General features: G+C 46.5%; 2 non-coding genes across 2 annotated transcripts; one reads left to right on the top strand and one right to left on the bottom strand.

Moving 5' to 3' along the window:
* Nucleotides 1-7,080: 7,080 nt before the first annotated feature.
* Nucleotides 7,081-7,295, bottom strand: LOC144105764 (small nucleolar RNA U3). The gene has a single exon (XR_013308888.1). It is a non-coding gene; the product is annotated as a small nucleolar RNA U3 (small nucleolar RNA).
* Nucleotides 7,296-7,596: 301 nt separating this feature from the next.
* Nucleotides 7,597-7,670, top strand: TRNAN-GUU (transfer RNA asparagine (anticodon GUU)). Its single transcript has one exon. It is a non-coding gene; the product is annotated as a tRNA-Asn (tRNA).
* Nucleotides 7,671-12,287: the final 4,617 nt, after the last annotated feature.

The raw sequence follows: 12,287 nt of genomic DNA, 5'->3' as shown, positions 1-12,287 counted from the left end.
TCTTTGTCAAAAATATTCAGCCCAAGGGGTCTGCTTCCGAGCCATACTGCGTGGCTCCTTGCGTACTCGGGGGACCCTAATCTCACGAAGCCGGGAGGAACTTGAGTTTTCAACCCTCTCAAGCTTAGGACTGTCCAATGTGCTTAGGAGCCCCGCTACATGGCTTGGAAGCCTTGGGCTGTATATTTTTGATCATTGTATTATGGCTTCATGATTTTTTGCCAGTGTAGAAAAAGTGGCTGCACCGACATACACGAACGCAATTCTTTTTTTGTGTGTATTGTAGCATGAGAACTTACTGTAATACACTTTTCCTAAAGGTGTAGGCTAGCAGACGAAAAAAAAGTGTTCGAAAGAGCTGTGCCATTTTCTGGCGACAAACGCCACGAAGGCTTGCAGGTAAGGCAGTTCTCACGACTGACAGTGCGTATTTGAGGCTGCTGTTGAATGTAACTTCGAGTTTGGATAATCCACATTCATTCTATATTGTTAGCCCTGAATGACTCCCGTAAAAAGAATGGCTGGCTGTTTAGCGAAAATATGTGAAGAAAGCATTTTTTTTTGCAGGTGGATGTACCATGCCACAAACCAAAGTGCCATTGAGGTGTGCACTGAGCCAGGGAGCCAGTTAAGCGCCTTTCCTTTCCTCGAAATCAAAGTAGTCCTAACCTGCTAGTCTTTTGGAAAAGGAGAGGCGCATAGCTGCCTCAATTTGCAGCTAGATGCCACTGCCTACTCGCAGGGACTGTGTTGTTACTGAGGCTTCACACAAATATGCAGCACACATTGCTGAAACCCAGGGAGTGCAGGCAGAAGTGCTTTTGCATACATGGAGATCTACGAGACTAATGCCCAGCTTTCTATGCGGACACTTGCGTCTTTCATGACGGTGTATGGTAGTGCGGTGGCTTTTCAAAGCACTCAATGGTAGAGTCACTGGATATCCAGCGACTCCACTCACCGGCTGAGCCAAAATAGTAATTGAAAGTCGCACTTACCTGCCTCTGCCACCTGCCTGAGATGAGAGCCTGCGTCCAAACATGATCTTAGTGATTTTTCTGCTATATCTACATAGTACGAGTGCACATAGTGCTCCAAGGGCTTTATTTGTAAAGAAAATTTTTCTCGCAAAAAATACTCGTAACAAAAATCACGGATATTTACAATAAGATCACATAATCTACAGCAACACAAAAGCTTTTGCTCTACAGCCAAGTCTGCAACTGCGAACCAATGTCATAACCTCTACCCCATGCATGTGAATCTGCACGCAGATGCAGAGGCGCTTTAAAAAAATTCACATTTAATTTTTTTTGGTTTACGATCATTTCAGGGCAATGCAAATGATGAAGTAGGCTAACGTGAAAGGATACGTTTCATTGGGTAAACTGTGCCTGCAGTTAAAAGTAGTGCATTTAAGGCGTTCAGTGGCGAAGAAGAGTGCCTATTATCTGCAATGACTTCTGCTTGCTAATAGAACAAAAACTATCTTTGTCACCAAGCTGACACTTCTTATTTTCGTTTTTACATTTTAATTGTCAATGTGGTGTGAACAGTAAGGGCGAAAACAAAAAGGACCAAAAGGAGGGGGAATGCAGTGCTCAGAAAATTTCGGGGGATATTCTGACACCGAAACAACCACCTTCCGTCTACGGCCCTGCTATAGTGTACTCGGCATACACACTGCACCGCAATGGGTGAAGTGCGTTTCCAGATTCAGCGCAGAGGACCATGGGAAAGTCGTTTGCTGCCGCTGCTTCCGGTTCAAAATTTCTCCTGCTCGCCTGCTTCACGGCAGCCACTTTGTTAATATCGCATACCTACACTAATTTATTTGTACTGCAGCACCGCTGACTGTATTGCATCATCACAAGACCAACGCGACATCCTCTGCTGTAGTGCACTGTTTTTGCGCGAAATGTTATCAAAATAATGTAAATGGTAGGAGGCTTTCTATGGGTATGTATATTATGGTGCTATGTGTTGAGACGTGATGCGCGCACAGTGGCATGCGCGGATAGTTTGCTAGCACACTGGCAGCTTTTACATGATGTAAGGAAAATGCACCTAGCGTCTGCTAAATTTTGTTTGTTTCAGCCCTTCGTTGCCTTTGTAGTGTGGCGAAAAACAAATATATGTTATGACCAATGCGTTACATTAGTTCACACGCACATGCAACCAACTGCCGTGCATACGCAGAACAGGCAGCCTACGTTGCATATTATAACCACGACAAAACGCTATTGCTACTGTCAGTTTCTGCGCTGATGACACCTGAATTGCGTGGTAAGGGAAGGGATAAAGGAGGGGGTGAAAGAAAGCACATCGGAAGTAGAATGCTCCTCACAGCTAAACCAGCCAATAGGTGGAGCCCAAACTACGACGGACATTGCATCACGGCGAAGCTCCGTCATGTGAATTTGGACTTACGGGTCGTTCCTGCGGTTTCGTTTGTATAGGCATTGCTTGCAAACGTACGGTTTCGACCTTTCTTTCCTTAATACCTACGCTCACATCGCTGAAAAAATGGTGCTGTGTGCTGCCTGAAACTGCAGCAACTTCACTGCAGCAGCATGCAACATGTTCCAAGTGCCGTCAAGTAGTGAACGGCGAAAACAGTATGCCACAGTATGCCGTTGCGATCCGCTGGCAGACTGCCGGCTGCGAGCTTGACGGACAACCCTTAGTGTTGCTTTGAGCATTTTGTTGGTGGTAAACGTTTCAGAGCGTTGTGGAATTTCTGGAATTTGGTTAGGTAGGCTGTTTTCTCTCCTTGAGGAGCACCAATTTCTGTCTCTGACAACTTCAGCCACAGACAGTCTCGCATGATGGCGGCAGAACCGCGCGGCCATAGGTGTGCAGATTTGTGCTATTCGGCCTCCGTCACTACAGCTCGACAAGATGTTAAAGGACAGAGCAATTTATTCCTCAGAAATTTGTGCCGCATGCGAGTTGCTGAAATTCAGAGCTAATACTTCAGGCCTATGCGATCGCAACTGTCAGCTGCCGAAACGGCGACACCGGCCACGATGGGGTCCCGTTGCCTGACATTGCTGGTCGCAGTATATGTTTACGAGCAGTTTTAGGATTTATTAAGTGTTATATAAGAATATATTTGCTAGCTTGATTCCCAAAATGAAATGCGTGTTTTCACCAGCAGACCAGTTGACACGTGCACGCAGCAGGTATGGAAAAATTATAAGCGAGCTGTTACGTTTAAGTTCCCCGTTTGCGTAGACCCGCATGTTGCAGTTATGTTTCTTCATTCCAGTGTGCGGAGAGGGAGGGTGACAGACAAGGTGATCACATTACAAAGTGATAAGAATTATTCACCACCATTCTTTCCATACTCTGAGGCAGTAAGTTATGAGAAGCATCACTTCAGGATAACCAAACTTAAAAAATATATAGCAGCCAACATAGTCTAGCATGTCCTGTCGTATGTGTGTCTTTTTCATCCCCGTTTTTTCGTGCTGCTTTGTTTTCTCAAGATAGTCTAGCAGTTTATCATCTTTCATTGTACAGCACATAGAATTGACATCTGAGACAAATGTTATAATACTGAACTGTTGCTGAGTAGCAAAGCATCATTTGAAAACTGTCTAGGTGCTGAACATGCATGTGAAGTAGATAAATGTCTGTCTCTAGCTTACGCTGGAGTAGCATGCCAGACCAACAACCAGGCAGACCTCCTGTTCCATTAAAGTACTCCTCCTCCTCCTCTAACTTACGTGTGATGCATCGCATCCTTGCACGTCGGAATATTGCACCGAATGGTTGATTATTGACAGTGACGTTTGTGATTTCAAGAAGTGCAGAATGCTGCAGGGACAACAAAGGCTGGTCTGGTGGTCGGCCGGGTCAATTATCCGTAAGCATAAAGAGTAATAAACATGCTATAAAACTACTAGTTTTAAAAGGCCAAGAAACACATTATGTTCACAGACAATCCAGATTTTTTGGCATCACTAGTGTCTTATGGACGGTTTACCAAAGCCAGTTAACATGCAAGCTATGTTGCAGTGTTCACGCCAAAGCTAAAACTGGGTGGGAATGTCTTTTGTTCAACATTGCAGAAGACTTGGTCAAAAGAACTTGTAGAAATTAAATGCTGAAAACAACTCTGATCAAGCTTCTGTGTGTGCTGGAAAAGCCGAAGCATGATTTTTTTATGCTCTACCATGCTATTTATTATAATTTACTATTTGTCGCTGAGATCTCCTGCATTAAACTCATTTATGACATGCTGTACGTGCTGTATAAATGTGCCTGTGCAAGAGTTTTTGCAAGACAAGGGTGATATCAGATGTTATTATTGCCCACATGACAAAAGGAGTTTCCATTTAACAGCCGATGAACTTTCTCATTTTGCAATTCAACAGTAAAGCTGCCTATGTGAAGAATTAGTTCTGTTTTTGACTGCTGTCTGTTTTGCTTTTGTGCCTGACTACGTTTATGCTGTGGTGCCTGTAGCGAAGCTGTGTAGCAGGCTTTGATGCTTTGCTTTGGCTTGAGGTTTTCATTAAAAAAAACACAAGGCAAGCTAATCTTCTGCCTAGCTGCTTGTGTTATTCCTTGCCTACGTTACCTTGAACACTGCATACAATGCATGTTTTTATATTTCCACATTTCTGTACATATGCATCAACAGCTGAGGTGCCCGCCATTGGGGATATCTGTCCGTACATTGGCTGGTGGTTCTTCGACTAGGCTCTGAGCACTAATTTCACGACAGCAAAATGGCTACAAGCTCCCCTCTGCCATGATGGGAAGCCACGTTGATTTTAATTTCTGTAGCTAGTGAAAATTCAAGAGATGCCATAAAACAAAGCAAATTTATTTCAGTACTTTTTTTCATGTACATAAAGCAGCAACCAGCATTGGTAAATCAAGCACAAGAATTCTTAACATTCAGAGCTGCAAGTTTTATGTAAATGGCATGTAATGTCCCACACCACCATGCAGGCTGTGAAATGCATTGCACTGCATAACTGCGTGGTTATAATTTTGCGTGTGAGTGAGGTTCTTATGCTGGGTTAATAATAAATAATAATAATAGTAAATGGGTGCACCTCTCTCAGTGCTAGCATAGCTGCCATGTCACTTTCCTATCCATGGCCTTGATGCACTTTACTAGAGGTTTTCAGCGACAAAGTCTCGGTGCATGCTAGGTGCAATTCGTACTGGCAGATGCAGTAGGGCTGAAAATGCAACACATTTATCATGCAGTTGTATTTTTGCATAACAGACGAACTGAAATTCAGTTGCTTGAGACAGTTGTTATGCATGCCAGCTTGTGCAGTAATTATTCCATAAGCCATAGCAAATATTCGACAAAAGCAGTTAAGCTGACTAGAACATTAATCGACAGCAAAACAGATCGTGCAGTGGCCTTTGCTATGGTTGTGAAGCATTGTTAAGTACAGACTTTTGGGAGGAGCTCAACGCACCGCATGTGCCAATTTTAGTGCAGCAAATAAAACGCGGTCTACCAATGCTTGCAGGCAACGACAGCTCCGGTGCTACCGCGTAGCAAGAAACCCTTGCAGCTCCGATGGAGTGCACATGAAAGCTTTGTAGACTATAAAATCATAAAATATTGCAAATTGTATGGTGTTACGTCTAGAAACGATGCATGGTCAATGAGGGACGCCGTAGTGAAAGGCTCCGGATTAGTTTAGACGGATTCTGCCGCACAGCACACGGGTGCCTTTCGCGCTTCGCCTCCCTCGGAACGCGGCCGCCGCGTGCCGGATTGAACCCGGGTCCTCCGATTCGGTAGCCGACTGCCCTAACCACTAGGCCACCGCGGCTGGTGCAGAAAAAGCACCGCAAGTAGCCGGAGGATTTGCATGATGCAAGTTCTTCGCCGTCGCAGCCACTCCTGCAATGTGCGCAGCAGTGCGCTCGTACGCAATGCTAGGTTAGGCTACGGTTGCTGGTAGTCCATATATTCAGCGCCTGATAGCGTTAAACCTCTCAGAAATATATACCCTAACATATATTAGAGATCAATGTAGCAGTCACATGATAATAACAACAGGAGAACTTTTCAGCGAGTGAATGTAGCGTCTTCTGCGCGAACAGACGACGCACGCCGAAACGTTCGTACTTGCAACGCTTTTTCGCCATTAATTCAAATATGGAACGTCGAGCGCGGAGCACGTACAGCATCCTGACCTTTTTTACGGCTTCATTCGCGTGTATTAACGCGTGAAGAGCCGAATTCAAGCTTGTCAGTTGTGCATTTTAAGCACAGCGTTACACACGCAACTCGGCAAACAACCCAGAATTCAGAGTACCCAACATGCCTTGCGGCTCGTTCAGATTGGGCGCCACCTATTCAAAGTTCGCACAGAAATGGCATTTGGTCGGCAGAATTGTTTTATACCACATTCATTTGTGGTACCTGTCTGAAAGAATCAATAAGAAGTCGGATATTCGCATCGTCTGCAGCGACAACGGCGAAACGAAACAGGCCCTCTCGCAACGATTGCACCGGTTGCGCCATCTCGTTGGTGACCGTAAAGATTAGGCGAAGGACAGGGGTCTTTTGCTGCAGGCTTCAAGTCTCTTCACCAGCTGCTTTATCAATGACAACAAAAAGCTTCGTTCGGCCAAACCAGTATTAAGTTTTAAGACTTTCGTGGCACAGCATCGCCAAACATGTTGCAAAACAATCCCCCACTTTCTTCGGCGAATTTTCACAGCAAAGAAACGAGATGGCGCCACTAGTGCAACAGCTAACAAACAGGCTAGCCATGCGGCAAGCTGAACCGTTTCGCCGTCGGCACAGGCGGTGCGAATATCCCACATGATGTTATTGATGCAGGAAAGTAGACAAATGCTTCGTAAACAATTCTGCCTACCAAATGCCATTTGTGTGAAATTTGAGCTCGAACAATTGACCAGTTTAACTAGACATGCATACTACGGCGCACGTTTAATTGCGGGACACGTTACAGATCTCACGCATGCCTCGTGCTCTCCACGCAGAGAGGGCTCCTGCTTCGCGGACTCAACTATTGCTACAGAACTGGAAATTTAATTCTGCTTTTAGATTCTTTAAAAATTCACTCAACCACTCAGACTGGGCCTCCGCCCTCCCAACAGGCTTTTAAACCTGAGGGAACGGTCATCAATGGCAGGAACCCGGGTCGGAACCCAGAGTCCCGTAGCCGGCTTCGCGCTCAGGCGGAGACCCTCAACTCCTCATCGTGGATGAGTGTGTTCCGAAATCGCGACTAGCGACTCGGCGATCATCCTATAGAAATGATCCTATGAAGAATGATCTTGCCCAAACACCGGTTGCGATTCGGACCAACCTTCTTCGGCCGTACATGTTGAACAAGCTTAACCGTCTTAAAAAGTAAATAATTTGCTGTTAAACACTAATGTTAACCTTTTTTCTTTGCAGCAGTCAATTGAAAAGGTCGTTCGGCAATGAACTTTTATCTGAAACAAGAATAGTACCTAATAACGTGAAAATAATTGGCAAAATAATGCTCAATACAGCAAACAAAACGTTTGAGAACGTGCCACAGTTGGAAAGACTTATGGTAGAGAACCTGCTTTCACGCCGCACCTTGCAGACCCGCCTCCGTGGCGCAATCGGCTAGCGCGTTCGGCTGTTAACCGAAAGGTTGGAGGTTCGAGCCCTCCCGGGGGCGGCTAATTTTTTTTTTTTGGTTACTTATTTCATTTTCTTCTATTCTCAAGGCTAAGCGCCACTAAAACAAATACACGTGCTCGCTCACTAATGACTGTAACACCCCGTCCCGTCGTATCGTTCTCAAGCCCGTTTCACATGCCTGCGATTTTCGCCGACACTGCGAATTCTGTCGGTCTGCGACCAGGAGAGCCGTCGGTCTAGTCGCAGACGGCTTGCGATCGAGTTCCGTGCGGTTGGTATTCAGTCGCAGTGTCGGTGTGTTCGCTCTGCGACTGACCAATGGGGAGTGCCGAGACGGCGTGCGACGTGCGGTCACGTGGGAGCCGTTACCGCGGTGGAAGCAAAACTGTTTATTCTAATGAAAACATGCGGAATAATGCCTTGCATCTAAAAATACGTTGGCCATAAAATCATCAACACATCCTGTGTGATGTTCTTGTCGCGTTTAAGAATGGGTTCCCTATGCAAACATAGGAACCTTGCCTGTTTTCCGACCGAATTCGTTGTGTCGGCGTTGCATGTCAAAGCACTGACCGAAAATCGCACTGCGGCCTTACCGACTTCACCGGATATTTTCGGTCCAGTCGCAGCATGTGTAACGGGCCTCAGAGGACTGACACAAAAATTGGCATGTGAAATGCGAAAAGAAAAAATTATATCGCAGTTTGCTGAATTTTTACTTCTTCGTATTCTAGCCAATGCGATGCCTGACTGCATAAGCGGGAAGTTTTTTTTTTTCCCCTCATGCCGTGGTCGCAGCAGGAGGGGTCGAGTGTGTTGGCGGCATGCAGGCAAGCGACGCCGCTGACGCCGATCGAGCGGTGACTGCGAATAGCATCAAGAGAGGGCGACACTATAACTGCGACGCTGTGACTCTCCCTCGCCCAGCTTTTGCAACACAACACGTTCGCATGGAGGAAGGAAAAATTCTCGTTCGTGTTCTGTTGCAAAACACGTGACACATTGGAGGCATAGCGTTACGTCATGGCCACGTCGTATCTCCAAGTCTTTTCCGTATATTTATTTTCTTTTTCCTTCGCCTCTCAAGCCGACCACACGCGCGGGAAAGATGAAAGGCAAGGTTGGTGTGCTGACCTAGCCTGCTGCCGAAACGCATAGTCTGCCCGCACTGCGGAAGAATTTCTCAAACGAAGTTCCCAATGACGGCTTCGAGCCGTCATTGAAGATGGCATATGTTGCTCGGGTGTCGAAGCTCAGTTGTTTGGGAACTTTAAATGCAGTCTTGAGACACCTGCTCTTTGCTCAGTTCCTGTGCATTATTTATTACGAAGTGTCCAAAGATACGCCAGACGTTCCCAGTAGATTCTGATTACAGGCACGGCGGAGGTCGCTGCACGGCCATGGCTATAGTAACGTCATGTCATTTGCGCATACGGAGCTATGGAGTTCACCCTTCGCGACTTCCGAGGAGTTGCAAAGAGAAGTTCGCCCATCTCCACAGTACCACAAATGACACAGGTCGGATTCTTCACACGCCCCGCCGCGGTGGCTCAGTGGTTAAGGCGCTCGACTACTGATCCGGAGTTCCCGGGTTCGAACCCGACCGCGGCGGCTGCGTTTTTATGGAGGAAAAACGCTAAGGCGCCCGTGTGCTGTGCGATGTCAGTGCACGTTAAAGATCCCCAGGTGGTCGAAATTATTCCGGAGCCCTCCACTACGGCACCTATTCTTCCTTTCTTCTTTCACTCCCTCCTTTATCCCTTCCCTTACGGCGCGGTTCAGGTGTCCAAAGATATATGAGACAGATACTGCGCCATTTCCTTTCCCCCCAAAAAAAAACCAATTATAAAATTATATAAATTCTTCACACCCGGTTGTGACGGCGACAGGTGACGCTACCTCGATATGGTCGTAATTTAAGCAGTCAGTATCACTGTATAAACTCGCCGCAGTGGCTCAGTGGTTAGGGCGCTCGACTACTGATCCGGAGTACCATGGTTCCACCTCGACCGCGGCGGCCGCGTTTCGATGGAGGCGAAACGCAAAAGCGTCCGTGTGTTGTGGGATATCAGTGCACGGTAAAGATCCCCATGTGGTCGAAATTATTCGGAGACCTCCACTACGGCACCTCTTTCTTCTCTCAGTCCCTCCTTTACCCCTTCCCTTAAGGCGCGGTTCAGGTGTCCACCGAGATGTGAGGCAGATACTGCGCCATTTCCTTTCCCCAAAAAAAACAATTTTCATTTTTTTACTGTATAGCATCAGCGCTTCTGCACCAGCTTCTGAAGAGCGAGTATATGCATATTGGATCGAGCGCTTGTATACCCAGCACACCACGCATTCCACCGCGTGCAGAGTAATCCGTAAGAAATAAATGCTACATACCTGTTTTCCGCATACAGAGCAAATAGGGTGTCCATCACCTAAATTTTACAGCGAAAGCTGTAATAGCTTTATTACAAGTCATTTAGAGGGTACAACGGCAGCCGTAAAGCGTAATGCGTAATGTCACGTTACATGAAAAAAAAACTAATGTGGATTAGGAGAGCAGAAAGTTGGGCTAGTTGGTTGATATGCATACTGAAGAAGTTGGCGCGGAAGAACGAGACAAAGACGAGCGCTACTCAAAACTGAAGGTTTATTCCAGACAATGCTCGAATAAATAGTGAAACCAACAAGAACAAAAACAAACAAACGTCATGAACACCACAGGTTACCCCGTGAATCCCAATGATTTGGTTAGGAACAGATACTCCCTATCAGAGAAGCGGACGGAAGTCTGACTAATGCACTTATCGCCACTGATGCGCATATGAAAGGCTTCCATGAGCTCACGCGTGAGTTGCTCCCTGTGCCTGAATAGGATGGTCGTTTTTTCGAAGAGCGGTTTACACTGGATTTTCTTTTCCTTGTCGTTTGTAATGCACGTGCGGCAATGTTTAGGGAGGTTGTCAAGAGAATCTCCCCAGAGCAATCTTCGGTGTTCTCCTAATCTCTCGTTGACGCATTGTCCAGTTTTGCCGATGTTTAGTGCGCCACACGACAACGGCAATCTGTACACAACCCCCCTGGCACAGGTTAACGAACGGGGCTTTGTGTTTGATGCTGCATTCATTTCTTGTTTTTCTTGTTTTTCGTAACGTTCTTTCGCCTCCTTCTTCCATCCGTTTGTGCACCTGTGAACAGATTGCTCCCAACTTCCGAGGGGCGGAAAACACAATGGGAATTTGATAACGCCCGGCAACATTTTTCAGTCCATGCGCCAATCTGTGCACATATGGCATCACTGCAAAATTTTGACGCTCTGTTTCCCGGAGTTTAGGTCGCGACCCATCCTTGATCCACCTTACCAATCTTCCACAAGCTTCCACAATTATATGCTGAGGGTACCCGCTTTCTTTCAGCCTCTTCACCGGGGACTCGACGCTTTCCTTGATAGCATGTGAGCAAGACTTGGTGATGGCCGCTTTCAGGCAGGAAGTGACTATCCCGTTCTTTATGACTTTGGAGTGACCGGATGAATAATCAAGCAACGCTTTTTTGACCCTAGGGTGGTATGCCCAACAAACATGTTTGGGGCGAAAATGCAAAGACAGATCTAGGAACTGGAGCCTTCCATCTCTTGGTACTTCTACTGTGAAATTGAGACCAACCAGGGCCGCACTCCTTAAAAAGTTTTAGCACATTGACGACGGTGCGTTGCAGGTTGGGTTCAGAAGATAACACTAAGTAGTCATCAACATACCTACATGCCTTCAAAATTATCCCTCCTGATTTCTTTTCTATGGCTCTGTCGACCTTAGCCAGAACAATGTTGCTAAGGATGGGGGCTACGAGAGACCCGTTACAAACACCAGTTCGCTGTACGAAAAATTTCCCGTTCCACCCTATGACCGTTGATTTGAGATAAAACGTGAGTATCTCCAAAAAAGACCCAACAGATACACCACATCGGGACACGAATGCGGCCTCGTCGTTGTGCTCCATAATGCATTCCTGGACACTTTTTATCATCTCGTTACTTGGCATTGAATAGTACAAGTCCTCAATGTCCACGCTGAAAGAGGTACACTGTTCTGGGTTCCTGTTGCTGAGTAGACTCACCACTGCCTCAGAATTTGCCACCATGAAAGGGTCCTCCACGCTTAGGCTTCCCAGATGTTTCTGAAGGTACACGGCCATCAGTAATTGCCACGTGTTCCGCTCGGACACGATTGCCCGGAACGGAATTCCTTCCTTGTGGGTTTTTGCCGTAAAAAATGCGGCTAGATGAGGGTCTTGAGCTTTCTTGATGCCATTTGCTAGTTTCTCCAGGTTGTGGCGGAGCGCCAAAGCCAAAGCTTCTTCCTTTATCTTCTTCTCCTTGAAGTCGATCTCTCTGAAGTTCTTCGCGATGGCTGCCTCGGCTTTCTCCGAGAACATTCCTTCAGGAATCAACACGAACCCCCCTAGCTTATCCGCACATAGTACTCCTGGGGTTCAATAACGCGCAGTGACATCGCACAGCACACGGGCGCCTTTGGACAGCACGAAGCTTCTTTCCACCGCTGCTCTGCGTCGGTTACTCGAAACAACAATCCCGACGGAAAATCGTTGATCCAGCACCGTTAGGTAGACATCTTGTACCTTTTTCTATTTATTTATTCTATTATTC

The sequence above is a fragment of the Amblyomma americanum genome, chromosome 9 (genome assembly GCF_052857255.1).
Source record: "Amblyomma americanum isolate KBUSLIRL-KWMA chromosome 9, ASM5285725v1, whole genome shotgun sequence".
In the NCBI taxonomy this organism is placed as follows: domain Eukaryota; kingdom Metazoa; phylum Arthropoda; class Arachnida; order Ixodida; family Ixodidae; genus Amblyomma; species Amblyomma americanum.
The sequence above is the reverse complement of the archived record's forward strand: the minus strand, read 5'-3'. Positions and strand labels throughout refer to the sequence as shown.